The sequence below is a fragment of the Arachis hypogaea genome, chromosome 20 (assembly GCF_003086295.3).
Source record: "Arachis hypogaea cultivar Tifrunner chromosome 20, arahy.Tifrunner.gnm2.J5K5, whole genome shotgun sequence".
Classification (NCBI taxonomy): Eukaryota; Viridiplantae; Streptophyta; class Magnoliopsida; order Fabales; family Fabaceae; genus Arachis; species Arachis hypogaea.
The window spans coordinates 73,602,159-73,622,829 of record NC_092055.1 but is presented as its reverse complement, the minus strand read 5'-3'; the positions used below and the strand labels follow the sequence as shown (position 1 = coordinate 73,622,829).

Here is a 20,671-nt window from a genome sequence, read left to right as displayed (position 1 = left end):
ATGGATGGCATCAAAGAGGGGGATGGTTACCTCAACTTTCTTGAACATTTCTACCATTTTGGGGTCGAGTTCCATGCGCTTTTTAGCTTTCTTTGCAAGTGTTGGAAATGGAAGTGGTTGAGCAATTTCTTCTTCCAAGGTTCTTTTGGCCTTGGTTGTCTCCCTTGTTGGTTGGGCTTCATCCTCAAATATGGCTTGTGGTGTCTCCTCTTCCACTACCTCTTCTATATCTATTCTCTCTTTCTCTTGGGCGGTTGTGATAGGACTTGGGTCCTTTGCTTCCTTTTCTTTTAGTTGTGTACCGGATCTAAGGGTGATGACATTGATGCCCCCTTTTGGATTTGGTTGAGGTTGAGAGGGAATGACACTTTGGATTGGGGGTTGAGGAGTGGGGGTCGATGGTGTGTCCATGCGTGCAAGAAGAGCTTGTAGTGTAGAGGTGAGGCCGGTGAGGCCGGAAGCAAGTGTGTTTTGTAATTCCTTTTGGCCTTGGATAATGGTCCGGAGTGTTTCGTCTTGGTTGGAGGGGGTGGTTGCATATGTGAGTTGAGGAGTTTGTGATTGGTTGGGTGATGGTCTTTAATGTGGTGGTTGATATGTTTGGTAGTTTCTTTGTGGGTTTTGTTGATTGTATGGTTGATTTTGTAAGTTGTATGGTCAGTTTTGTGAGAAATTTTGCGGGTTGTTATTCCATCTTTGACCTCCTCCATTGTTGTTGTTGTCCCTATTCCCTTGTTGATGATTGTCTTTCCAATTTTGATTATTGTGTCCACTTCCTTGGTTGTAGCCTCCTCCTTGATAAGGGTGTCCTTGGTTAGGATTACCTCCTTGGTAGTACCCTTGATTAGGGCGGTCATAGAAATTATGGGTAGCCGCTAAAGTGTTATCTTCTTGAAGGCTTGGGCACTCATCCGTGTGGTGAGAGTAGCAAGAGCAAATGCCACATACTTTTTGAGGGACCAATTGTTGGTTGTGTTGTTGAGGTGGTGGAGGATGTTGTTGATATGATTGAGGTTGTTGTGGTTGTTGTTGGTTCAATTGGAGTTGCCTCAAGACGGATGTCATCTCATTCAAGGATTGAGTTAGAGCGGTGGCTTCACTACTAGTTGATACCTCGTTCACGGTCCTTGGACGGTTGACTCTTCGCCTCATATGTTGATTGGATTCGGCTAAGTCAATAATAAGTTGCCATGCCTCCTCCGCGGTTTTATATTTGGACAAAGAACCATTGCTAGAAGTGTCCAAGAGGGTTCTATCTTGCTCTCGCATCCCTTGACATATGTAAACAAGCAATACTTGAGTGTCGATCATGTGATTAGGGCATGCATCTAGTAGTTTGCGAAACCGTTCCCAATACTCATAGAGTGGTTCCGTCTCACCTTGCACAATACAAGACATTTCCTTCCTTAGCCTATCCATCTTTTCCGGGGGCAAGAATTTATCCAAGAACCCCCTTCTAAGTAGGTCCCAATCGGAGGTAACTTCACTAGAGAGGGTGTAGAACCATTCTTTGGCCTTGTCCTCAAGAGAGAAAGGGAAAGCAAACAACCATATAGCAACTTCATCGGACCCTTCCCGTCTAGTAGTCGAGCATATGCGATGGAAGTCCTTGAGATGTCGAATAGGGTCTTGTGCGGGAAGCCCGTGAAACTTGGGTAGGAGGTTGATCAAAGCGGTCTTCAATTCAAAGTTCGCATTCAAATTGGGGTGAGTTACATGAAGGGGTTGAAGGACATAATCCGGTGCACCCGCTTCCTTGATGGTAACTCTCCTTGGAGCGTCCATGGTATTAGTACCTAAAACAAAAGAAGAATTGTTAGTGAGATTGATGGGAATATGATTAATGCCTTCTTTGAGTGACGGTTCAATGTTCACTTCTAGTAAGGTGGTTGAGGTGGTGAAAACCTCTTCACCTTTTCCAAATCTTAGCCGCCTCCGAGCTTGTCTAATATGAAACAAAGTTCGTTCTATTTCCGGATCAAAAGGGGCTAAGCTCGGATTCGGTTGTGAACGCGTCATGCAATGAAGGGAAAATGGAATTCATTGTAACGATGAGGAGTTAGTCAATTGAGTAGTTTACAATGAAGTGCAACTATGTACATATATACATGCTTAATCCAAAACAATAACATGGCACACTAAGCAAATTCCCCGGCAACGGCGCCATTCTGACAAATGAATTTTTGCCGGTATAGAAATTATCAAATGATCAATCGTAGTATAGTCTAAACCGACGCAAAATCCTTCATCAAACAAATCTACAATCTATATCCGAGAGTACTAGTCTCCCGAGTCGTTCTCCCTTGGAATTGCCAAAGTGTGCATCTTATTGATTTAGTAAGCCTTGTTGAAATTCTTTGAAGGTTTTAGCAAAGTAATGAGAAACAAACAATCAATTATCAAAAGACTTGGCTTAGGGTTGGCATTAGAAATTCTATCCTTATAGTCCATTCAATGTTGACAACAATTAGGCCTTGCTTCATTTAGTTATCCCCTAGGTATAGAGAGAGGTCAAATGAAAGCAATCAACTTGAGTCACAAGTCCTAGCTTCACCTTATGGGAATCTAGCTTTAGTGCACTCCAAGCCAACTAGCAATCCCTAATTCCAAATCAACTATTGATACAACTATTCAACTTCTTCCAAGGACCAAACCCTATGCCAAGTGTGAAAATTCTACTCCATAGCTAGTGTTGTCATTTTATCAAACATGTGATGAGCAAGAAGGAAAATCATAGTAAAATGAGATGAAAAGTCGAATTGAAAGTATTGCAACACAAAGATCTAACAACAAGTCTCAAGGAGTAGCAATGAAAATCGAATTCTCAAAATAGAGACGAAATCCAAAATTACAAAGTTGAATTCTAGATCTATGAGAATTGATCAATTGCATCTACTACTTGAAATTGGAGAAGAAAATCTATGACATGAACAAAGTGGAGTGAGAATTATAATGGATCTCACCAAAAAGTCATTGAAAATTCAGAAATTAGATGAGGATGAACCCTAGTGAAAAGCTTGGAATCTCCCTCTTCTTCTCCCCAAAGTGTAACCAACTCTCCTCTCCCAAAAAAAAAATATCTAGATCTCAAAAATGAACTAACTAAGTGTCCTTAACCCTTGCTCCTTTGGTCTTCTTAAGCTTTTCCCGCCAAGGTGTTTCTCCAAAAGTGGGATCCTTAACTGCCTCCACGCCTAAGTCACGTGACTTCTTAAAAAATCATATTCGCAAATCGGCGCGCACGCGCAAGGTACGCGCACGCGCCGTCGAGACGTCTTGTAATGTGCGCGGAGGCGTGATGTACGCGTGCGCACCCATGAAGATCCTGGCTTAGCCGCTTCTTAAGCCAGCTCTTGGCTTTGGCTTCACGTTGCCCTATCCGCGCGGGCGCGCCAAGTGCGCGCACGCGCCCATGCGGAAATTTCCAAAGCTTAATCCTCATGCTTCCTTCCTTTGTACCCGTCTTCCTTCTCTCTTTCGGTCCATTCCTACTCTATATCCTGAAACCACTTAACACACAAGTCACGGCATCGAATGGCATCAAGAGAAGATTAGAAATGTATCTATTTTAGTGCGAAATAAGCATGTTTTCATTCATGAGGCGAAACTAGGAACGGAATGCAAAATCTTGTATTTTCATATAGAAAGTGTGTGGAATCATTGATAAAACCCCTGAAATCAGCACAAGATAAACCCTCAAATTGGGGTTTGTCACTCGTCAGGTCGTGGACTGCCGGACTGGTGTGTGCGAGGTCCCGAGTACTTCGTGTAGGAAGGGGGGTGTCACCTGCAAAGACACTCCGATGCTTTTGTCAGTAAAAGTGCAGGCGAAAAGGGGTGATGTGATATGTGACGTACCTTGGGGGAAGGGCAAATCCTTCCCCTTATATACTGTGTCAGGGGTGGGCCCTACAAGGACAGGCCCACTTTCTCTGGGACGTTCTCCCACAGCCGTGAATGAGCTGTCCGGGACGTGTGTCCGGTTCGATTGCGGGGCACATCACCCGTGACCGTCCGGGTCGGGTGGCGCTCGGGTCGGGCCGACCCGTGGAGAGTTTGGGCCAAGCCGTAACAATTAGGTTATGTGAATTTAGGATAGTTGCTGTTTTTATATTGTTGTTGTTTCATATTATTTTAGGATGGTTTAGTCAAATACACCATCAGAAAAACAATCCTCACAAGATCAAGGATCAACTATTGACGGATTGTTATTCTTATTGTGTCAAATTAAGATAGTATTGTAATAGTATTAACTAATTTTATATTTTTCTAGTAGTTATTTTTAGAATTTAATTTGAGACTTAATTGTTCTTAAAATGTCACTGAAGATATGTATTTCAAATTTTAATTTTAGGTTTTTGACTATTTTATATTGTATATTTACATAAGATCAATTCTATTGATTCAACCAATGATTCATCAGTTGAACCAATAAACCAGTGAACCGATAATATAATCAGTTCAATCACTGGTTTGGTTCTAGCAACTATGAGACTAAAGTTTGGTTTGGTAAAAATTTTTGACGAGACAAGTACAAGCTCTTCATCAAGGTTCTGAAAACCGAACCAGTCATCAAACCGTTCTAGTCACTGATTCACTAGTTTATTAGTCTAACTGGTCCAACTGTAATTTAATCGAAGAAATTATTTTAGAATAAAATAATAAATAAATTATAGAACATCAACACAATGAAAAACAATTAATAAATCAATCATCAACATAATAAAAATTATGGAACATGTTTATTGCTATAATATATAATTATTTAATAGTTAATACATTTATAGTTAATACTTTTTGCCGTTTATCATTGGCATTTCACTTCAATATTTTTCCACATTTTTTAATACTTGACCTACTTCAATAAATAAAAAATACAATACATATAATGACTGACAATCAAAGATAACCAATCATTAATATTTTTAGTATAATTGAGTTTTGCTAGGGAAGTGACATTTTAAGGACATCAATGGGATGCTCCTTCCCGTTTTGCCTTGTCATAAACTCTGCAGCAATAGTATCCTACCCAATGTTGGTTTTAAAAATGAACTTTGATCCAATGTCGGATCTTATTCTAGACGTAGTAATGGCATCTAAGCTCTGTTGATCAAGGGTATCCATAGTCAATAAAGTATCCTACAAATATCGACCCTTCCTCTTATATGAGTGGTAGATTCCTGGAAAGGACCTCCCTTGGATGATTTATAGAACGAAAGTAATCTCTCAACCTTCTCATGTCTGTCTTTGAGTTTTGTAATGTCAGAGAATGCATCTCTCTTTCATTCCTCTTTCGGGCTTAGCACCGATACCTTCACATCGGTTCTGCTTTTGAATCATAATAGGAAGAAGAATAGTGTGAATGTAGTAGTATAATAGGATTAATATTATCCATTCAGATGAAACCACAACAAATAAGTGAATGCAACATGTTAAACAGAATCAACAAAGTTGAATGAATGAACAAAGAAGAGACAAACCTAAACAAAGAGCTAATTACTAAAGCACGAACAACATAACACAACAATCTAAGAATTAAAAAGTCAAGAATAGCAAACCACAACAAGAACAATTTATAAAATCAGGAACAACAAACCAAAACAATTTATCAAATCAACATTAATAACATGAACAATTTATCAAATCAAGAATAACAAAACACAACAAGAACAATTTATAAAATTAACAAATTATCAAAAGATCAAGAACAACACAACGATTTAAGAATTAAAAAAGTCAAGAACAACACCAAAACAATAATGTATCAAATTAACAATAATTTATCAAAATCATTCAATAATTATTCAACCCAGCAACAAGTAACAACAACAAAGTTCAAAGCTTAACTAAAAATAATTATTCATAATTATTCATAATTATTCAACAAAGTTCACAGTTCAGTTCACAATTCACAAAAAAAAAAAATCAAAAATCACAGTTCACAGTTCATAGAACTTCATAGAATCAAAAAATTATTCAATTATAGTTAAAAAAAATTACCTGGAAGCCAGAAGAAGCCTTGAACAAAGCACGCAAGAAGGAGACACCAAGACAAGGAACACCTTCGAACGGGCTTCGAACGGGACAGTGGCTGCGGTGGAACAAAGCTAGCACCAGTGGCGGCGTGGCTGCGTGACGGAGGCTTCCACGTTCACACGGTGGCTGTGCGATGGAACGGAAGGAAGGTTGCGATGGCTTCTGCGTGATGGAGGGGAAGCGAGGGAGCAGGCAGTGGCCATTCGAAGTTGGAAGTTCCGACGGCAGCGGTAGCAGGCGGTGGCTAAACAGAAGTGAATGAGGACCAGGAGCTCAATGAAAGAGGCCATGGACTTGAGTGTGAAAGAGGCACTGAGGTAGAGAGCACATTTTGGATCTGGACTCTAGAGTTTGGTTAGGGCTGAATTAGGGTTCAGCACAACAAAACGACGGCGTTTGCTTCCTTTTCGAAATCGATCGGGTTACGATTCGGTTCAACCGACTGCTTCCCGATCGGTTCGACAGTTCAATAGAGGTTTTTAAAATCGGAGGTTTTGACATCTTTCCGGTTCGTTTTTGGCAGTGATTCATGGTTCGACCGACCAGTCCAAACTGATTTTAAAAACATTATTTTTCATTTTGTATTTGGTAAATTAAAAAGATCATGTACTAAACATAAAGATACTTTTAAAAATATTTAAAATAAAACTTTTCAAAAATAACTTATACTTATCAAAATTAAAAAATCTAATATAAACTCATACATTAATTAATAATTAAATTTAATTCTTATATTAATATTTATTATAATATTTTTAACTTTAAAAACTATTTTATTAAATAAATTTATTGTTATTTGTGTTTATTAAAAATTATTTTAATTTAATTTATCAAATATAGATACTATAACTTTTAAAAAATTATCTTTTACAAATTATTTTTATAAATTACTTTTGATAAATAAAAATCTTATCAAATCAAATCAAGTATAAGTAAGTTGTTCTAATTTGTAATTTAAGACTATACAGCTAAATAAATTTTTGCCGAAAAAATCAAAATACTAAAAGTCAAGTGCAGATGGACCCTTGAATTTTTTTTCTTGACTAAAATAATATTTATTCCAGAAAACTCTCTCTCATAAGAAAACTCCCGTCAAAATCAGCATAGAAAGAAAGATATGCATCTTTACAAAAATTTCAACTACAATAAAATCAAAGAATTTGATAGATCAACCTATGACTTATAATGTTTTGTTGATTTTTCCAAATACCGAGACAACGAAACCGTAAACTTTTTTTGTGTGTAAAATAAAATATTAAATATTTAATTTTATTAGATGTGATAGGAGGCAAATTTTCCATATATGGAAGGTTTCTTTTGTAAAATTTAAAAGGTTTAATTACTATGTTGGTTCTATAGTTTTGCGAAATTTTCAATTAAATTTCTATATTCTTTTTCCTTTTAATTAAGTTCTTGCATTAAAATTTTTTTTTTAATTGAGTTCTATACTTTTTTTTCTTTTTATTTAAATTCCTGCACCAATTTTTTTTTAATTGGGTCTTTATAGAATTAAGCCAATTACTACTAAGAGGGACCTAATTGAAAAAAAAAATTTGGTGTAGGGACTCAATTAAAAAGAAAAAAAAATATAGGGACCTAATTAAAAATTTTGTGAAACTATAGAGACCAACAGAGTAATTAAACCAATTTTAAAATATTAAATTTTTTTAGATTTACAAAAATATGACAAACCAATAAAAATAAAAAATTATTGGGTAAAAATTTTTAGTTAAAATAAAAAATGGTTAGGTGAGATGTTTTAAAATTAAAATCAGAAATTGATGGATAAAATTTTGGTTTTTAAAAAAAAATATATATCTTTAAGGTAGCATTTGTTTTGAGGTATTTAGACGAAAACTGAGACTTAATATCATATTTGTTGATTGAGATTAGAACTAAAATTTTAATTTCTGAACTCAAAATTTCAGTTCTTTCAGTACCTCTAAAAAATGGAGACACAGGGGACTGAAATTTTTTGGGGCGAAAACTGAAATTTAAATAACAATATCTATCCAGAATACCCTTAGTCAAAATTATTAATTCCAAATTTTTCTATTTTTCAAAATCAAATTAGGACACATATATCATCTTCTCACACCAGAAGCTTCCAAGCATCGAAGATTCCCAAGTCGAGTTGTTGCCCCATCGCTGCCGTCAGGACCACCTCCTCCTTTTCGTCGTCGTCAAAGCCACCATAAGTTAGGTGAGTCGTCGTCGCATTCTGAAGTTCGTAGCCAGTGTTGTCATCTTCTCTGATGCAAGAAGAGTATTGACTACCTCCATCTGGAGCCTCTGCCCTATCATTGCCGTGAGGAACACGGCATAAATTTTTCTGTCATAGCCACTGTGAGTTGGGTGAGTCGTCATTGCATATGTTCATCTTCTTTTTCGCTGTGTTCTCATCTTCTCGTCTTTTGCAATTGCAGGACCAGCACTCCACCAGGACTTTGTCCTCTCACCGCCGCCAAGACATCCACCTCCTCGTCATCGTTAACTTGCCACCGTGACCTAGGTTAGTTGCCCAGATTTTAATTTCTGTCCTGATAGGATTATATATTAAACCATTCTTCCACCTTAGCCCATGACAACAATAAAGATGTTTCACGACTCACAAATTCAGTCCAACAAAATACATAAATTCAGTTACAATTTTAGTCTTTATTATCTTATCTTATCTTAATGTTATCTTCTTATCTTATCTTATATTTACTTTTATCTTTCGTAGACAATACTCTATATATATTTAGTTTTGCCTTCATAATTCAATCAATCAGCAATTAATAAAAATTTCTTCATCTTTTCTTTTTTTTTCTATTCTTTTACAATTTTATTATGGTATTAGAGCTCCTCTTGAACTTTGCTGACATCCATAGATAAACCAACCAATTTAGATCTTCTTCGAATTGCTGAGCTGCCTCCCTACTCTGTCCTAGGTCAAGGAGAAAGCGCACACTAGCAACTTTATCAGGAGCCTCTTTTGAACCCCTTGTCAATCTAGCATTCTTCTTTCATGGCACTTTCTTCTAATAAAGAAACTCGTCATTCGAACCAACTTGGACTTTTGTCAAGTCTAACTACTCATTATCTTTGTTATTTCAATACTTTTTCTATTGTTAATAATTTTTCAAATTGAAATTCATTCTTGAACACTTGGATCATTGATTTTGGTGTCACAGATCACATTGCATCAATTTTTTTTTGTTCATTTCTTACACACAAATTTCTCCTATTATTGTCCATTTACCAAATGGTTCTCAAATTACTGTTTCTTATATAGGCATTGTTCAATTTTCACCATCCTTGATTCTTCATGATATTCTTTATTTACCTCATTTCAACTTTAATATTATCTCCATCTTAAAAATTACTTCAGCACCCAAATGTGTACTCATTTTTTCATCTTCTTCTTGCACTTTACATAGCAATAATTTGGGGACGATTGATTTGGGCAGAATGAGAGAGGGATTATATCTCCTTGAACCTAATTTTGGTAAAAATTCATCCACTACACATTTTATAAATTCCATCCAATCCCTACCCATTACACCTTCAAATATATGGCATTTTTGTTTAGGACACCATTTTGGACAAAGACTTAATCATTTACATAAACATTTTCCTTTTATCTCTATGCATCATAATGAGACTTGTGACATTTGTCATCTTTCTAACCAAAAGAAACTTTCATTTTCTCAAAGATTTAACAAAGTTAATGCAAGTTTTGATTTATTACATTTTGATATTTGGGGTCTATTTCGACAAAATTCTATTCATAATTATAAATACTTTTTTTACTATTGTTGATGATTTTAGTCGCTTTACATGAGTTATTTTATTAAAATCAAAAGGAGAAGTACAAAATCATGTAAGAAATTTTATTAGTTTAGTTGAAACACAATTCAACTCTAAAGTCAAAACTATTCGTTCCAATAATGGACCAGAATTCATTTTACATGATTTTTATGCTTCAAAGGGCATTATTCATCAACGTAATTGTGTTGAAACTCCTCAACAAAATGGAAGGGTAGAAACATTAATTGAAATTTTATTTAATCATCTACCAAATTATCATGACCTTAAAGTTTTTGGATGCTTATGTTTTGTTTCTACCCTAATGGCAAATAGATCAAAATTTGATCCAAGAGCCAAAAATGCTGTGTTTATTGGTTTTCAACATGGTTTTAAAGGATATATTGTTTATGTTTTAGAAGATAAAAGAATTGAGATTTCTAGAGATGTGATTTTTATGAAATAGTCTTGCCCTAAGTCACCAAAAATGTCCAATTCCATACACTCATCCCAACATTGCCAAACATGCCTTCTCAAAAACAAGATTCAGTTAGTCTTCCAGTTAGATCCTCACCCATACCCATTGACCCACTTCCATCAAATTCTTTCTCTTCTCCAACAACTCCTCTTTCTTCCTCACTACCATGTCCTGACCAACTTGAACTCACGACTCCCAAATCTATTTCAAGTCATACAACCTCCTTTCTTTTTGCAATAGACACTAACCCACCATCACCTCTTCATCCTACGTCACCTTCCTCATCACTTGAGCAACCCCGTCCTCGTCATTTTGACCGATCTCACCAACCTCTAGCATATCTCTCTGATTACTTGTGTAATTCCTCTCTCACCTCTACAAATCTCTCTCCCTCAAAGTGTCGTTATTGTTTATCTTCAATTATATCTTTTTTTTCTCTTTCATCTTCTCATCATAAGTTTTTTTAATCTCTACATTCTGATGTTGAGTCAAAGTCTTTTAAGGATGCCAACCAACACTCTAATTGACGTAGTGCTATGAAAGATGAGTTGGATGCTCTTGAGTTGAACAAAACTTGGTGTCTAGTTGATTGCCCTGCAGGCGTTAAGCCGGTTGGCTGTAAATGGGTTTATCGCATCAAACGCAAGCCTGATGGTTCAATTGATCGATATAAAGCACGCTTTGTGGCTAAAGGGTTCACTCAGACCGAAGGTGTTGATTTGTTGGAAACCTTCTCCCCTGTTGTCAAGTCTGCCACCATCAGATTAGTTTTGCCTTTGGCCTCTATGAAGCATTGGCCCGTACATCAGTTGGATGTCAATAACACTTTTTTACATGGGGATCTTTCTGAGAATGTTTATATGACTCTGTCACCTGGGTTTACATCTCCTCGACCGAATCAATGCTGCAAGCTGCTAAAATCATTGTATGGTTTACAACAATCTAGTCGTATGTGGTATGACAAACTTTCTCATCTTTTGCTATCTCATGGATATCAGCAGACCTTATCTGATTATAGTCTATTTGTTAAATTCACTGGTACTCAAATTTCTATCCTTCTAGTCTATGTTGACAATATTGTTCTCACTGGTAATTTTATTTCTGAACTTGCTGACGTTAAGTCTATTTTGCACCAACACTTCTAAATTAAAGACTTGGGTCCATTAAAATATTTTTTGGGTATTGAAGTTGCTCAATCAGCGAAGGAAATTTGCTTATCTCAAAAAAAATATTGTCTTGATCTTTTGGAGGATTCTGGTTTATTAAGTGCTAAACCTGCCTCTGTTCCAATAGATAGTACCACAAGACTGTATCAAGACAAAAAGTTCCCTACTATCTGACCCTTTTGTATATCGCCATTTGGTTGGGCGTCTTATTTATCTCACTACTACTCGACCAGATATCATGTATGCCATTAAGTCAATTTATGACATCTCCTACTAAATCTCATCTTCAAGCTGCTAAGCATGTGTTTACGATATCTGAAAACTAGCCCCGGCAAAGAACTTTTTTTTTTCAAGAGAATAAAAAATTCAGCTTCTCGGCTTAAGTGACTCTAATTGGACCGGATATCCTGATACTCAGCGATCTTTAACAGACTATTGTTTCTTGTTAGGCAGTGTTTTAGTCTCTTGGAAGACCAAGAAATAAACCATCATTGTCCACTCATTCACTCAAGCAGAATATCGTGCACTTGCCAACACAACTTGTGAACTTCAGTGGATACTAAATGTGTTACCATTTTTACGCATCTCTCCTATCCGCCCACTAGTTTAATATTGTGATAATTAGAGTGCTCTTCATATTGCTACTAACTCGATTTTTCATGAACGAACTAAACATTTAGAGGTTGATTGTCACTTGGTTCGACAAAAAGTTCAAGTTGGAGTGATGAAACTTCTTCTCATACCCTCTTATGGGCAGCTAGCTGATATTTTCACCAAGCCTTTGTCTTCTCAACCCTTCCATCTTAATCTCAATAAGTTTGGTGTTCTTGAGATCTTTCATCCTCTAACTTGCGGGGGCGTATTAAACCATTCTTCCACCTTAACTCATGACAACAATAAAGAAGTCTCACGGCCTACAAATTCAGCCCAATAAAATACATAAATTTAGTTACAATTTTAGTCTTTATTATCTTATTTTATCTTTATGTTATCTTCTTATCTTATCTTATCTTTACTTTTATCTTTCGTAGACAATGCTTTATATATATTTAGTTTTGCCTTCATAATTAAATCAATCAACAATCAATAAAAATTTCTTCATCTTTTCTTTTTTTTTTCCTATTCTTTCACAATTTTATTATTATATATGAATTTGCTGTAGGAATCCAATTAAAAAGAAAAAAGTATAGGGACCTAATTGAAAATTTTGCGAAACTATAGAGACAGATAGAGTAATTAAACCATTTTTTTATCATAATTATCAAAATTTAATCAGTAATTGGTCCAATTAAGTCATTAGTCGAATTGATTGTTTTAAAGTTAGGTAAATATTTATTTAAATTAAACTTTATCTCCTTCAATTATGTTATATATGTAAAATATGTGACTTAATAATCCAAAATGGCTTTAACTTGGTGGTTATATTGCTTGCGGTAAGGTTTGCCATCTTGAGGTCACAAATTTTATACAAATGGATCCATCCTCAAGTTGATAAAATAGCACTCAATTTTAATTAACACTAACTGATAGATTATTAAATAAGTCAGTTTGAATAACTTAAATTTACAGTTTATACTTTATACAGACTCATTTATTTTTTGTTTATTCACGAATTTCAATTTTTAGATTTGGACTATTTTTTTTTCTAAATAAACAGTTCAACACACAAAGTGGAGTATACAGAATTTAGAAGCCATAAGTACAACTGAAAATAAAAGTTCACTAACAACTCACTACAACAAATCCGGCAGATAGCGGCGGAAATTTTACGGCGGTTTTACAAAACCGTCGCCAAATGACATATTGCGGCGCATATCGCGGCGGTTAGAGACGAGGCTGCAATCAGGATTGTATTTAGCGGCGATTTTTCTTGAACCGCCGCCAAATGACATATTGCGGCACATATCGCGGCGGTTAGCTGCGATGCTTCAATCAGGATTGTATTTAGCGGCGGTTTTTCAGCGAACCGCCGCTATCTGTAACGTCAAGTGACTCATCATGTTACATTTTGCGGCGGTTTTATTCCAACCGCCGCAAAATACGTATAATGACATATTTCATTGGTTTCCTTTAAGGGAGACACTCCGATAAAGATGTTTAAAATGTCTTTTTTTAACGACATATTTTTATTATATATATTTTTTTAATTTTAAAAATCTTAAATTCTAATTACTTAAAAATAATTTTGATAAAAATAACATAGTTTAATCAATTATATGTATTGAATTTTAATTACTTAATTTAAAGATGTTTTAAGCGTCTTTATCTAAGTGGCTCCCTTCCTTTAATAACAACCATCTGGATATAATCTAAGTTAATTTAAGACTACTATTTTAGCCTACATATGGTTTAATCATTGTTACTTAATTTCGTAACACTTTTTTTAGATCTATTTTACGTAAAAAATTTCACAAATTTCACAAATTTCATAATAACTAAATTCAAAATTAATTAATGTTTTATCAAAATTAAATACTAAATAGAATAAAAATATTTTTATATGAAAACCAATCAATCATCTATATAATTATTAGCGCTATATACATCGAAGAGTCATTTAGCTTGGTGGTAACATGACATTGTTAAAGCTTTTCCTTCTTCCAGGTTCCAGGTTCGAGCCCTGCCTTCTTCATTTGTGGAAGGTTTACATAGAGTTGATATTCTTCAGTGATCCACATGTTGTGGGTCTATTGGTGGGCGCGGATTTAATGATCGAGTCGGTTGGACCATTGGACCACCGGTCGGTTTGATTCTAATAACTATGGATTGGGATTTAATGGGAAATTTGAATTTGGCGGCGGTTTTGAAACCGCCACAAAACTATAATATGTTTTTTTCCTGTTCGACATTTAGCGGCGGTTATTCCAGCGGTTGACTAAAACCGCCGCTATCCGTTTTGCCGCGCCCTATCTTCCGGCGTTTCATGAAACCGCCGCGAAATGTTTTGCGGCGGTTCAAAATCGCCGCTAAACGGCTCCAGGAACCGCCGCTAAATGGCGTTTTTGTTGTAGTGACTGAAACAGGTAAAGCAACTCCTAGTTATCTTTAGCATTGCCATCAACAACCAAAGGATGCACCACCAATCCACTCGTCGGAAAGCACAAAAGACCTGTTAGTGATTTCCTGTACGCCTGATCCTTTATTTTGGAACACACGATGATTTCTTTCCAGCCAAATTGCCCAGATTACAGCAAAGAATCCAATCAACCACCTCTTCCTCTCATCCTTTCGTGGTGCAGCAGTCGTCCAGCTCTCAAAATGTTACTTTAGTGTACCTGGTACGGACCATTCTCTTCCAAGAGCGTATAGCTAAGCACCCCACACCTGCCATGTGATCTCACACCCAAGAAACAGATGAAAAGCAGACTCAACAGACTTACAACATAAAGCACACAAATTATCAAGCGGGTTAATGACCCCTAATCTGCAAAGTCTTTCTTTGGTATTCACCCTCTCAATCAGAACAAACCAAGAAAATAATTCGACCCTTGGTGGGACAAAACCCCTCCAAATAGCACTAGTGAAGCTATAGCTTGTTACTTCCTCCGGAAGGACTGCCTCCTGCATCACTTGCACAAAGGAGTTAGTAGAGAAACTACCAGTTCTATCAAATTTCTAAACCACCCTATCCTCTCTTTCTGTTACTAGCTTAACTGAACGTAGGATCTCATGGAGTTGGTTCAAAAATTTCAGCTCCCATTAAAATAACTCTCTCCTCCACTGGAAGCTCCATTCCACTCTAACCCATCCCAAAATCCGCAGTCACCTATAACAGATCCTTTAAGGTTTGAAACCGAGAAGAGTCTAGGGAACAAATCTTTCAAAACACCACCAGTTAACCAGTTATCTTCCCAAAACCGGATTGTTCTGCCGTTTCCCACTTCCATTGACAAGCCTCTAATCATCTGCTCTCTGATTTGCAGCTGACAAATCATTTATGGTAATTTCGACGGGTTAAATAGTTGACCCGTTTAGTTTATACTTTACTTTTTTGAAAAAATATTTTGAAAAATAAAATCACTTTTAGATCTAAAATCATAAACAAATAATGTTTTTAAAGTTGATGGAAAAATATTGAAAAGAAAGTGCCAATTATTTTTTAAATGCAAAAAAATCTAAACAGACTATTCATGTATTTGTAGGCTAATTTGTTTAACCCGCTATTTTTTAAAATTAATTAGGCTCAATTTATTTAACTTGAAATTTAAATAGAACTAATTTTAGAAGCAAAATTCTGTCCGTTTAAATAGATAAACAATCGGACCCAATAGATTGATCCATTTTAACTGCTCTTTAACCAATTTAAATAAATAGGTGATTGGATTAACGGATTGAATGATCAATTATGCGAGTATGCCATAGGCCCATAGCTATCCTTTTTCTTTTATCAAACTTCAATTGCCAACAATGCTCTTTCTGTTTTGGTCGGAACACTTGCCCTTGGGATTTGATAGAACCAAGTACCAACTACCAAGCCTTTAATAAATTGCTACTAGAGATATAATTATAATTGATCCAGCGTTATACAGCGTTAGTAAACAAATATGAGTCCAAAACGACCAGTCTACCCATTCCATTTGCATAGCAATGCCCAAAAAGCAAAACCCTGATCTAGTGACTAGTTATAGTCCACCAGATAAGTGTATCCAAGCTTGTTCAATTGCCATTTCTGACCTAAAAAAGAGAATAAAAGCTTGGTCGTTGCATCCCCTTAACGTGGCCATTAGCACTCGTAATTAAAAATAAAAAATAGTTTGGATCCATGGAGTGATTAGTTTATTCATTTATTTAAATAAATATTAAAAATTTAAATATTGTTTTATGTATGTAATAATTTATTAATTAATAATAAATTCTTAAATAAAATTTAAATTTGTTACAAATTAATTATTGATCTATCCAATAAAAAAATACCACAAAAAAAAAATAAAAAAAATAATAACAATCATGATGAAAGCTCATATGGTGATATCCATAAAATAAACGGCATAAAATAAGTAGTTAGGTTGATTGATTGAAAAGGAATTTGACTTTTATAACCATCGTTAATTGAAATGTCGTCGTCAAGGCAAGAAAAACAGTATGGATGATTGTTGTTCGTCATTCATTCACTCTGTCTAGGTTTGATTCATGACTGGTTTGTTAAGTTACTTATCTCATCAAATAATTTATAGTTACTTAGCATCTTATTTGGAAGCTTATGTTTATATTAGTGTTTGTTTGTAAATGAAATTCGTGTCAACATAATTTTATAGAATTTAAATCTTAGTTATAAATTCAACTACATATCTTAATTTAAGTCTTAGTTATAAATACTCATTTATTTTTTCGAATTTTTTAGTTTTAAAATTAGATGTTTAGAGGCCAAACTTAAAAATGTTAATAATAAATCATAGAATAAGTATTCTTTTAGTCTCTGTAATTTGAAGAGAGAGAGAGATTTTATTAAGCCCGGCTCCGTTCTTTTCCTCATTTTTCTGTTCAATCATTAAGCCCACTTTATTCCACCTATTTATTGATGTCTATGATGCACGGACACGGGACACGGGACACGATACAACACGGGATACGTCGACACACAAATTTTAAAATCTTACATGATATGGGGACACATATACATATAAAATATAAAGTATTTTTTAGATAAATTATAATCATATTTTAATATTTTATTGATATTAAAATATAAATTAAAATTTTTAATTATTTTTAATATCTTATTTTAATTATATCAAGTATTTAAATATTTTTGTTTTAATAAATAATAATATATACTATATCTAAATTTATTTTAAGAATGTATGTTAAGAATAAGACTGGACACGCTGACACGTGATGGTATTTAGGTGTGTCCAGGCGTGTCTGGAGAAGAATTTTTTATTTTTTATTAAGACACGATTGAACACAACAGACACGCGTGTCGGACGAGTGTCGGTGAGTGTCGTGTCTGAAATGTGTCCGACACACGAACACGACAACTCAGCGAAATGTCCGTACTTGATAGATTGATGTTGGTATAGAATAATCAACGCATTAATTCTTTTATCATGGAAGGTGATTTCTTTAATTTGCTATGTTAAACAAGAAAAAAGTGATGCTTTATTTCTGTTACGGATCTGGCCCACGGATCCCGGACCCAAGGCTAAACCCGAACCCGGTTCTTCGGGTCCGACCCATCTCCCTCTTCCGGAAGGCCCGAAACCGGCCTCCTAACCGACTTTCGAATTCAAATGACTCCCTTATCTTAGCCTAACAAAGATAAGATAAGATTACTCCCATCACCTATAAATAGAGGACCCAAGTCCCTCCAGGTATTCATTCATTCCTCACACCTTCTACCTCTTAGATCCATTCTGACTTGAGCGTCCGAGTGTCTTTGCAGGTACCACCCCCCATTGCTCCAGGCAAGAGATCCGGCATCTGCCTCAACCCGCAAGTTCTCGATCCATCTCTCAAACCCGTACCAGAGACATCTTGTACATTGGCGCCGTCTGAGGGGAACTTGCGCCAGCTGGGCCGGATGGGGGACGTCCTGGAGGAAACCCCCTCAAGCCAGGATAACTCACGACCGCTTAACCTAACCCCAGAACCCCGGGAGGTCACAAACCAAGCAAGAATAGCAAGCACTGTCCACCACACGAACGACCACGTCGTCACGGACCAACAACATCCCGAGAAAGCTAGGGACAAAGCAGCACAGATCATCCAGGATCTCTGCCTCCGGGTCCAGGAACTCGAAGGCAAATTGACCAGTAGAGAAAAACACAACAACGAACGCGGAAGCCACGCAACTTCCAGATCAAAGCCTCACCGCGGCCGGTCGCCAACCCGACGACACTGATGTGTATTTTCGGAAAAACGAATTCCAAACACACAAAACTCACCGGCAAGTGCACCGGGTCGCATCAAGTAATAAAACTCACGGGAGTGAGGTCGATCCCACAGGGATTGAAGGATTGAGCAATTTTAGTTTAATGGTTGACTTAGTCAAGCGAATCAAGAGTTGATTTGAGTGGTTTGTGTTTGACAGAAGCTAAATTGCATGAAATTAAAAGGGAGAGGGACAATTGGCAAGAATTTAAAGTGCAGAGAAATTAAAGAGGCTGAACCTTAAAGTGCAAGTAATATAAATTGCAGAAACTTAGATTGCAAGAAATGTAAATTGCAGAATCTTAAAGTGCAAGAAATGTAAATGGCTTGAATTGTAAAGGGAATTGGGAATGGAATTTGCAGAAATCAAACAAGGAAAAGTAAAATGCAATGAACAGAAAAGTAGAAGATGACTTGAATTAAACCGGATCTAAAACGGAAGTTAGAAAAAGCTTGGTGTAGCGACGAAATAAGGAAATTGAAATTGAAAACTGTAGATCTCAGGACTCAAGAGACTAGATAGCTGAGTCTAGATCTCACTGCCTTCCTAGATCCAACAAGAACGATGCAATCGGAAATAAAGAAAAGTAAGTTGCAGAATGAGTAGAAGAAGAAGCAATTAACAGAAATGAAAATCCAATTGTACAGAGTTTTAAACAAGATCTCAAGGTGAGATTGAAACAGAATTTCTTCAATTCTCCACCCAAGATCCAAAACAAGAAAAGTAAAGAGTGCTGAGCAAGAACAAGGAAGAAGAGAGATCAATTCTCCTTCCCAATTCTCTAGAATTCTAAAGCAACAATTCAAAAATGTAAAGGTGAGCTCTCTGTAAGTGTTCCAAAAATTCTCTCGCTCTCTATCAGAGCCCCCTCCTATTCTCTCTAATGGAGCATTTAGAATAGAGAATTCTCTCTTTAGTTTTTCTCTTTGTTTTGAATTTTGGATCAAGAGTTGAAGAAATTCTGTTTCACTTGGTCTAAAATCTCTTTGTTCTTCTGCATAATCTTAGAGAATTGAGAATTGAATTTGAGCTTTCATTTACTACCTTCATCTTTCTTTCATCTACAATTTGTTCTCTGTTGGATCAAGGAAGGAATTGAGATCTAGACTTGTTTTCTAGTCTCTTTGATCCCCTGAGATCTTTACTTGTTTTTTTTATATTTCATAATTGAATTGAGCTTTCTTGCTGATTTACCTTTCTGCTACAATTTCCTTCTCTGCAACTTTTACTTTCTGTTGCATTGCTTCCAATTTATTTTTCCTGCAAGTTAAATTTTCTGCAATTGATCTGAGTTCTAATTTACTGCTTTCATTAAATTTCCTGCACCCAGTCCCCTTTTACAATTGATGCAATTTACTTCTCTTGTCTTTAAGATTTTGCCAATTTACATTCCTTGTTCTTTAAGTTTCAGTCACTTTACTTTCTGCACTTTAATTTTCCTTGTCATTTACTTTCTGCTGCATCAATTATCACTCAAATATTAGCTTGACTAAACTAATCACCCACTAAATTTGCTTGATCCATCAATCCCTGTGGGATTGACCTCACTCCTGTGAGTTATACTACTTGATGCGACCCGGTACACTTGCCGGTTAGATTTGTGTGTTTGGAATTCGTTCGTTTTCCAAAAATACACATCAAGTTTTTGGCGCCGTTGCCGGGGATTGAAATAGATTGACAATGATTAAGTGAGGTGGTGATCTAGATTAAGCATTTTCTTTTATTTTTGATGTGTATTTTCGGAAAACGAATTCCAAACACACAAAACTAACCGGCAAGTGCACCGGGTCGCATCAAGTAATAAAACTCACGGGAGTGAGGTCGATCCCACAGGGATTGAAGGATTGAACAATTTTAGTTTAGTAGTTGATTTAGTCAAGCGAATCAAGTATTGGTTGGGTGATTTGTCATTGCAGAAACTAAATTGCTTGAAATGTAAAGGGAGAAGGGTAGATTGCAGAAAATTAAAGAGCAAAGAAAGTAAATAAGCTGAATCTTAAAGAACAAGTAATGTAAATTGCAGAAACTTAGATTGCAAGAAATGTAAATTACAGAATCTTAAAGTGCAAGAAATGTAAATGGCTTGAATTATAAAGGGAATTGGGAAGTGGATTTGCAGAAATTAAACAAGGAAAAGTAAATTGCATTAATCATACAAGTAGAAAGTGACTTGAATTGAACCGGATCTCAAACGGAAATGTAAATGAACTTGAAAAGCTTTAAACAAAGAAGTTAAAATGCAAACTCCAGATCTCAGGACCCAAGAGACTAGATAACCGAGTCTAGATCTCAATGCCTTCCTAGATCCAAATGTGGAATTCAATTGCAAGA

General features: G+C 35.9%; 1 long non-coding RNA gene across 2 annotated transcripts; it reads right to left on the bottom strand.

The window, feature by feature from the left end:
- Positions 1-4,720: 4,720 nt before the first annotated feature.
- LOC114926038 (uncharacterized) lies at positions 4,721-6,446 on the bottom strand. Of its 2 annotated transcripts, none has more exons than XR_003816173.2 (2): positions 6,001-6,446; positions 4,721-5,328 (listed from the first exon to the last, which is right to left on the bottom strand). It is a non-coding gene; the product is annotated as an uncharacterized lncRNA (long non-coding RNA). The 2 variants fall into 2 exon arrangements; XR_003816172.2 differs by having other exon boundaries at positions 4,721-5,325; positions 6,001-6,421.
- Between the last annotated feature and the right edge of the window lie 14,225 nt (positions 6,447-20,671).